Source organism: Ammodytes marinus (assembly GCF_949987685.1).
Source record: "Ammodytes marinus genome assembly, chromosome: 1".
Classification (NCBI taxonomy): Eukaryota; Metazoa; Chordata; class Actinopteri; order Uranoscopiformes; family Ammodytidae; genus Ammodytes; species Ammodytes marinus.
Genome location: NC_137230.1, coordinates 25,768,808 through 25,778,830, shown reverse-complemented (window position 1 = coordinate 25,778,830; position 10,023 = coordinate 25,768,808).

The window sequence follows — 10,023 nt, the reverse complement described above, 5'->3', positions numbered from 1 at the left end:
TTTTCAACAGTCACATGATCTCCCCACACCTGAGCAATTCCATTTGGGACCTGTAGGATCTACCGACTTTCCTAATACCCTAACACTTTCAAATAGGCGTACAAGCCACTCAAATCCAACCAAATCCGATACCACTGTTCTGATTAATCTCTTTTAGTTCTGCCATTCTTTGAGCACATTTCACCAAAGCACCCAGTTGTTTTTTTGTTGCAATTATGACATTCTGATCCCACTCAGTCTTGTTGATGCGGTGATATATATATATATATATATATATATATATATATATATATATATATATATATATATATATATATATATATATATATATATATATATACAGAGAATCTTCAACCATATTCACCTGTCAAAATCATCACCTCAGCAGGGTCTGTGTGTGTGTGTGTGTGTGTGTGTGAGAGCACCATATATATATATATATATATATATATATATATATATATATATATATATATATGTATGTATGTCCTGTCACCACAGGAGCTGGTCTATTTCTCTTTGCTCCCTGCTAATTGGTTGGACCGTGAGAGAGACAGGCTGGAGAGGTGGCCAGACCTGACTGTGAGTGTGTGAGCGTGTGTGTCAGATGTCCTCTGGCATGCCTCAGAGAGCTAATCATAACCACACTGCAGAGATTAATGAAGTCAAGAGCAATCAGCCCTGACACACAAACAGGGACATGCAAGTGCACACACACACACACACACACACACACACACACACACACACACACACACACACACACACACACACACACACACACACACACACACAGGAGCGTATATTACTTCTGGCTCGGATACATTGGACCTTGTTTAGTAGAGGCAGTGACATGTGGAAGGACTTAATGATTCATTGAATCTCTTCTTGTGTGAACATCTGTACCTACATATGTTGCTATTGTACAAGTTTCTTTTTTGCATGATTGCTTTACTTGTGCTCAGCCCCTCTGGAAAGTTTTTTTTTAATTATATGATATAAAAGCAGGGCAGCTTGACGTCTGTGTTCTATCATTATTATACATCTAATCTGTTGTCTCTAATGTCTTCCCTGATCATGCCCTGATACATGATAGTTGGGGTATCCCTTCATGCCTTCGAATAGATGGGAAATCAGTGTAGCTGTGTAACCGTCAACACCAGGTTGTATTCAAAAACATCAGTTTTGTTAAGTTAGCTTCAGCAACAAAGTGAGTGGTTAACTAAATAATTGTTGATGCCAGTAATGAGCCAAATAGTAGTGTTCTGCCGACATGCATGAAAATAGAGAAAGGGGAGCTTCAACCTTAGTGCACGAGGGCTAGGAACCAATTCACCGTATCTTCTACTCCTGCCTCCAGTCCCAGACTAATACCAAAACCTCTCTCCAACGGCATTAAAGCGAACATCAGTGAATGGTGTAAGCTGTGTTATTGTTTTCTGGGAGAGCACCATAAGACTCCCATCCCATTGTCTGTCACATGTACATAGTAGGAAAACAAAGCAGTGCTTCACCGGTGGGACTCTTTAGCCTTTTTAAATGCCTGATGGTGCATTAAGTTAAGAGTGAAGCACCAACAACTAGAAGCTACAGCTATTGTGTAAGTACCTCACATCATTTTTAGATCTAGGCTTCATGCAGTTGGTAATGGCGATGGACTTATCTAGCTTGGGGCACACCTGCCTTTGGGCCAGCAGGTTCCCAAGACACTAAATCTCCCCCCGCCCAATTACAAACTTTTTGGGGGGTTGGCCGTAGGTCCTGCCTTGGGGACTCCAGGACCACAGCCACCATCTGCAGACCCTTCTCGTAGTTGTCAGGCATAATGGTCATATCATCTGCTTAATTCCACAGAGGGGGCCATACAAGTATCTCCTTCAGTTCTTTAGTGTTTTGTGCCCCACAACTAGCCACCACTACAACCAGGTTCACTTTCTTTTGTAGGTTACAGGAGCACAAAGGGAATGTGCAACTGGATTCTATTATGAAACAGTTTTGCGTTTCTGGGTCCAGGAGGTGTAATAATGACATCATTGTTCAGAGGAAAACAGATCCCACATTATCTGAGAGACAGATGAATAGACATGAGCACTCATTAATACCAACTGGCAGCTGCAATTGTGACACCAAGGCAACTACTTCCTCAAATCCCAAACTGATTAACCAGCGCTAACACACACATATTTTGGAACCTGGGCACAGTTTCCCCTCGTTTTGCTTTAACATTAGTAAGTGGGCAGTAAGTGGGTCCCGGACCCAGGAGGGGTGGGGTACACAGGGAGACACTCGGAGAAAAAAACAAAAACAAACTTCTCTTACAAGGAAAGAGAAAAAGACGAAGGTGCTTTGCTTACTATTACTAAAAAAAATCGACCTGAACAAGGACATTCTCATCCCTCTTCTGTGCTGGAGCATGTGATACCAAACTTTTTTGTCCATGCAGAGCTGCAGGAGAAGGGGACATGGATCCACATTGGTAACTTGATGAGTGTGGCATTATTTGCACTATGAAGAAAATCTTGTCCCTGGCACGGTGAAGACACGCATATACAGTAGCATATTTTGTTCCTTCTTAATGTCATTACTCAACCAAGTGGTACAAAGATGAATCAATCATTTAACACAACATAAATGTATCATGAATATTTTATCGACAAAAGGAAAATGAAATAAATAAAACCTCACATTTGGTGCCATGTAAATCTGGGAACATTGAGCCCTTGGAACAATGGGATGACCCTATTTTGTTTTGGCCTTGGTCAATTTTTAAAACAATGTGACTATGTTACCCTTTTTGGCAGTTAAATTCTGGACTGTTGTCAGTGTTTATATGATTAGGTGTATAGTGAAAATATGGTGGTCACGTGATGATTGAATTTACACAGTCTTTACTTGGGCTGATCTGGGCCATGCTTTTGAATGTGAAGTAGCTGCAAGTAGAAAGTGACCACACTATCACTGTCATGCATCAACACACCTGCATTTGTGGTTTGCTGTGTGTGTCCAAACAATTTTGACTGGGTCTGGCCTTTGGCCATTATTCCCACTGATAGATTTGTTTTCCACTCCAATTTACCACTAACTGATTGCCATGATTGAACTATTACTTTGTTTTTGTAAAGTATGATTACTGGATTATAGCAAATACAATGACTATCATTATCTAATATACCTTTATTTATTTATTTTTGCGGGTAAAAAGTCATGTTGTAAAAATAAACTTTCCCACACTAGTTTACTTTAATTTTGTAAGCTTTATAATACCGATACTCCACATTTTCAATAGCATTCCCTATTTTTATCTTTAACTGCAGAAAATTGTGAACATTATGTAATAAGATTATTGTAACAGTTATATAGTCCATTACACTCTCACTCTGCCCACTCACATACAAAAGCCTCATTCATCACAGAACTAATCTAACTTCCAAATCAACAGAAATCAGCCCTGGCCACAGGTGACTGGCCTGGCCAAATAGCCTTTTCTTATGTGTGTGTTTGTGTGTGTGTGTGTGTTTGTGTGTGTTTGTGTGTGTTTGTGTGTGTGTGTGTGTGTGTGTGTGTGTGTGTGTGTGTGTGTGTGTGTGTGTGTGTGTGTGTGTTGGCCCTTGTCTTTTGTTGTGGATTAAGTAATATAGGGGCAGGGGTATCCAACACCGAAGGTCCCATGATTGCACATACATTTCTTATTCCTGTTCACATAATATTTCCCTTATATATAGTCCTTACTAAATGTCAACAAGATAGCAAAACATTTGGTTTATTATTAAAGAGCTTTGATGAAATAAAGTGATTTTGAAATGATATGAATTATAATAAATACAAAATATTTTGATAAATAGGTTAAAGGCATAATCATCTCCAGCGAACGCTTGGCTAACAAGTGTTTATGTGTAGCTGTGTTAATATTTGACGCTCAGAGCGAGTGCCCTTAAGTAAACGAGAGAGGGTCTAAATTATAAATTGTTAAAAATGTGCATAAAACAGACAATATACTGTACATCAGACAGCCACTGTAAATATTGAGAACAGGTATGAAAACAGAATGGAAAAAGGGGACGCAAACAAGCCCTTGAATGCAGACATTAAGAACTGTGTTGATGATATAGCTCACAACGAGACTAAAATACTACTTAAACATCTCAAGAGACTAAAACAAAGACAGCTAAACCATGAGCTAGACAGAGCAGGGAGAAAGCAAATGCTACTAAGGCAAACAGTACATTGTTTACAGGCTTTACCTAACCAACTGATGGCAGAGCGAATGTGTAAACCTGATGATGATTGGCTTGTCTCTTCACATGTCAGAGGCAACAGCAAAGGTCACTGAGCAATGAGAAAGTATTAAGCTTTTAGGGAGGAGGAAAACACTAAATACTCCTAATCCCCAGTTTATTTGCCGCATGGATGGTTAAAAGCTACTCTCAGGCTCATAAAATTAACGCCAAGTGTGCACTGAACTGTGGACAAGTGGCATGGATTGGAAAAGAAAGCAAGCAAGGAAGGAAGGGGAGTGAAGAGAAAGAGGAGACTGGGATGATGAGGCAAGACGGATGGTGAGATGGAGAGAGAAAGAGAGGGAGGAGGAGAAAGTGTGAAGAAGAAAAGGGGGAATTGAGAAGCGGTGATGTGCAGCTCCCAAACATTCTTTAGCAGAATGAGCTGTCACCTGTACCTCCTCTTCCTGGCGATCTATGGCTCACACCGGCTGCCTTTGATTAATACATCCTACCTAAATCATTGAAAGTTCCCCTTTCCTTCTCACCCATAAAATGCAATACACAACACAAATCAGCCCCTTAAACAGTGAGACCGGATAACAATCGGAAAATAATGCATCTTACCTGGGCCATCCCGATAAATTGTTCCTTATAACACCCTCCCTTAAACCAAAATCAATTCATCCGCCTGCAATTTTTATTAAAATCCCCAGTAATAAATCTTCCCACAATGTTTGTTCATCTGTTTTTTGATACATTTATATCACCTTCAGTTCTGCTCCAGTGTGTCCCCTGCCTGTGCAGCGTAAAATAGGAAAATCTATTTGGGGCCAATAGAATAGTTAAAGAGGTGTTATGGGCGCCTGTTCCTGTGGTGAGAATGTGTGTGTGTGTGTGTGTGTGTGTGTGTGTGTGTGTGTGTGTGTGTGTGTGTGTGTGTGTGTGTGTGTGTGTGTGTGTGTGTGCGTGTGTGTGTGTGTGTGTGTGTGTGTGTATGTGTGTGTGTGTGTGTTTATGTGTGTGTGTGCATATGTGTGTGTGTGCATATGTGTGTGTGTGGATATGTGTGTGTGCGTGTGTGTAAATGGAATCGATAACTATGACAGTGTGGTGAGTAAAAAGCACCCTTCCCCTTGCCTTTCTGATTAACCCACACCACTGAAAACCTGACAGCAATATAACAATATTAGAGTTTGAGTGTCCGTGTTTGTTCGTAGTCTCACAATTTTAAGCAGCATCAAAAATCTTTTTCCAGTTCATGTTTTCAGGTGAAACTGAGACTATTCCTCAATCCTGCACTGTGATGACATACAAACAAGAGAAATGACACGTGTACACGTTTAGAGACTCAATTTCAATCCAATAAAGACTGAAAACAACTGTGATGCCAAAATAAATAAAAAATGTCCTACAAAAGAAAAAATGCAAAAACATACATTTATATATTTGTAGGGTTATAGCCTTTCCACAAAATAAATCAGCACTTTGCAACCTGTCAGTCACATGAAATGCATCAATCTATTTTACATTTCATTAAGTTACACCTCCAAACAACATTCTTTCTGGAAAAAATAACATTGCTCTTCATACAATGTCATACAATTGCTTCAAGAGTGGCAATATTGCTGACTTACAGTAATTGTGTTTTTTTTCATAAAATGCATTCTTTGCAAAAATTAGGCCCTTTAATATGACATTTGAATGTATTTGCTGACGCCATTGTACTACCCTTGTTTCTATCAAAGTATAGGCATACAACAACACTATCACTGCTGCAAACTTTCCCATAAATGTGAAAACCTGAGATGATATTTTCCCAATTGTTGCCAACTGTATCAGTCGACTACAGCCTATGATACATACACAAAGCTTACAGAGGCAGAACAGTATGGTGACACCTGCTACTGGCTCTGTAATAGACCATGTCATGTCTCATCTGTGCATCAGTTACCTATTTTCTGTTTCCTGCAAACCCGAGCCGGCTCCTTCCTGCACGCCTGTCCCTTATTCCCTCCAACCAACTTGTATTGATAACAGCGTACCATGCATTACATCTCCCAACACGTTGTCTCATCTGAATGATCTAAATCAACTAACAAGTGCAGACAATGAAACTTGATCTTGCTCATCTGAAACATGAAAAACAAACACATTTCCTTCAAATCGAAAAGGCCAAATTTACCGTAAAATAAAAATTTTTTTACTCCATGCTCCCTGTCCGGTTGTGTAGAAGTTTTCTCCGCTTTTATTGTGCCAAGTTCTGATCACAATCTATCTGTTTGTGACAGGGTGATGATGGATGATGTAAGCACTCAGACAGCAGAATACAATAGGAATACAATACAATAAGCCTCATCGCCCCGCATTGTCTCATTTGTTGGGTGATCAATGAATGCTTTGCAGAGTCAGAGCAGAGAAATGGAGAGATGTGCCATGATTTATTCTAGGTGTTAAAAAATAATTTGTTTGGATTGATTAACGTTAATTAATTATGTTAATTGAGCAGGATGAAAACAGATGTCGAAAGTGCCCTCCTACTCATCCCTTGGTAACACTGGTCTTTTAATCACAGAAGCTATTGGTTTATCTAAAAATAACTAATAATACATGCAAGTGTTTGCACATGCAAATGTTCTCATAATAATTTGATATCTTATTTTCAATTGTTACAGCTTGCTCTTTAATTTTTTCCCACCCTAAGTAACCTCTTCAAGATATAGGTGCCTGACCACAACAACAACATCACTTTGTTTTTTTTTTTTGGTTTTCATTATGTTGTTTTCTGTGCACAGAACTTTATACAATATACTGTTTGACTTTGCGGCATCCTCTAAACGTGTGTCCTCCACTTGGTACACCTGTGTAAAACTACTAGTGATAGCGAGGTTAACTGTGTAGTCATGAATATCATCGCCTGGTTTGCATGCAACATGGCTGAATTTTGCATTTAGTATGGCATTTGAAAATTTGAGACGGATAAAATGAAGCTCAAATATAAATACGCTTCTTTGAGTATTTGGAGAGGAGTTCGAGAAATGATTCTAATCCAATAGTGTGTGTGTGTGTGTGTGTGTGTGTGTGTGTGTGTGTGTGTGTGTGTGTGTGTGTGTGTGTTTGTGCTGTGATCAAGCAGATTGAGTTGCTATCTTTCTCCACATGCGTGTGTGTGTGTGTGTGTGTGTGTGTGTGTGTGTGTGTGTGTGTGTGTGTGTGTGCCGTCACATGTATGTGTGAGAGTATGTGTGAGTGTCTTGAGAGCTGGATGGGGCAAGAGGCTGCGCTGAGCTGCATGGATTTGCTGCTGAAGTTTGAACAGTTTTAAATTAAAATGTATTGCCCATTCTCAATGTATTGATCTCAGACCCAGCTGTGTCAATACGCCGCCCCGGCTATTTTTCCAATAACTTATAAAGATCTGCCAGCCAGGCATAAATTCATTACATAGCTCTGAGTTTATATTCCCTCTCTTTTTTCTCCCTTTCTCTCCCATCTCTTTTCCTCTTCTCTTTTCATCTCCTTTTTTCCTTTTCTTCACTGTCTTCCTTTTCTTTCCTTGTCCACATAGGGGAGAACGGGGTAATCTGAGCCACTTTTTACATTTGCTCCCCTCTAAGCGAGCTAAAATGATTTATCACTCAAATGTACACATTTCCCATTAATTCAGGATGTTTCCTAGAAATGGGCATTAGCAGAATTGTTTCAAGACAAAGGGCAGTGAAAATATGATTGTTTTAAAAAAAATTGTCATGTGGCTCACTTTACCCCAGCTGTGGGGTAAACTGATCCACTTACTTTTTCCACTCTGAAGCTACCATAACAACACATATTGTAACAGTAAGAATCCTGAAAGCTAGCCACACATTCCAGAACTAATGTCGGACTAGTAAAAGAATGATGGGGTTTGGTCAATTAAGCAAAGCAAATTTTCTAAACACTTGAAAGTAACTCTGAACAAAATACAAAATCAAATACAACATATTATAATTCAAAAGGTTTTAATAAGATTCAAATGAAAGATAGAACTAGTTAGATTAGAACACAGTCTGGGGGTCAGAACACAGGAGAAGACCCAACTGGATTATAACATCAGCCTGTCATACTCTACAACTAGGCCTACTCTACATTCCAGCCCTGAAGGTTACAGGGAAAGATGAGAAGGTGCTCTTTCCGTGTGGTTGCCCCAGGTCGTCTTCCTGGTGTATTTCCTTGGCATGATGGCTTTTCTACAATGTGTATGACATTAAAATAAAACATATGTCATGTAATATTACATTAAAATATGTTTAAGACTAAACTTAACTTGTGCCTCATGGTGGGGGAAAGTGAGACAGTGGCTCACTTTCCCCCACAGCATTTGGCTCACTTTCCCCCACCACCACAATTTGAGAAAAAACTACCTCTCTTAGCATTTCAGGCTAATCTTCAGTTATCAGCATCACATGGTTTCATGTTGGTAGTTCATCAACACGTATGATAGACGTTTTTCTACGTGAATACATTTGCTTTGGCACAACAGTTGATTAAGTTGACAGCAAGAACATTTACTTTTACATGCAAAATACCTATTTTGGTGAAAAAAACATGCTTACCACAGCATCATGAGGTCCATTCTTTCAGGGCCATGGGGAAATGAGAGGGGCTTGAAAACATATATCTCACATGACCACAAATGTTTTCCGTTGCCTAGATACAGGGGGTGGCTCACATTACCCGATGCCTCAGATTCCCCCGTTCTCCCCTACCTCATTCCCGTGTTTAAGTCTTAACTCATGGGGCTAGTTTTCTTGCTGGGAGTAAATTGTTGCAAAAAAAACATCCCACAATCCATCAGCACTTAATAAAGCCCAATGTGAAAACAGTGATTATTGCTGTTTGAGCTGTAATAAAAGAGTGCCCCCATCACTCTTCAGTTTCATTTGTTGTGTTAGATTCAGAGGGTGTTTTACTCTTTGTTAATTAAAAACAAATCTATTTACTTCATTATTTTCTTTTTTTAATGTTTACCGATATGAATGAAGAATTAAGTGAGAAGAGATTTTTGCTGAAGTAAGTAAAGCCCCAACTGAATTATTTATTTTCATTTTATAAATAAGCTGAAACCATTATGTTATTTGTCAGTGATGTAAATGTTAGTCAATGTTAAAAATGGAAAGAACATTTCAATCTCTGCACCATTGCATCATTTTAAGCGGTAATCAGTTTCCTAACCTTTTAAAAACTCTTCTTTTGCTTGCCACTTTAATTCAGCCAAGATTAGATTTCCTCCCGCCCCCCTCCTCTTCCTTTTCTCTTTTGTTATCTCTTCTCTTTCACTTTTCTCTTAGTTTCCTCCTATTCTTCCTACCCACTCTTCTGTCCTGTTCATTTTCCTCCCCCTCTTCTCTCCCCCTCCTCTTCCTCCTCCTTCCTTCACTCTTGCCATCTTTTCCCTAATCTCCCTCCACCTCCTCTCATTGTCAATACCTATCTAATTCCACTTTAGCACCAGTAATTGGCTGATGGATAGAAGCTATGGATTGGCCTCTTCCTGATGACTGCATGACATTTTTCCCCCCTCCCCTACAGCTGGTAATACTAATAGAATTCCAAATCCGCTGCACTGGGATCCTGTCATGAGTAGGTCAACCAATGTGTCAAGGTCCTATTGGAAAGCCGGCATCCAACATCTTAATTTAGACTTAGCCTTTTTTTCCCTCTCTATCTCTCCCTGCCTTGCTTGGTGATCACTGTGTATTCTTGTGTCTCTGTTTCTGTAGTTGTCGCCTGCTGTGCACCTCTGTTATGCTCTGTGTTTGTTAATCTC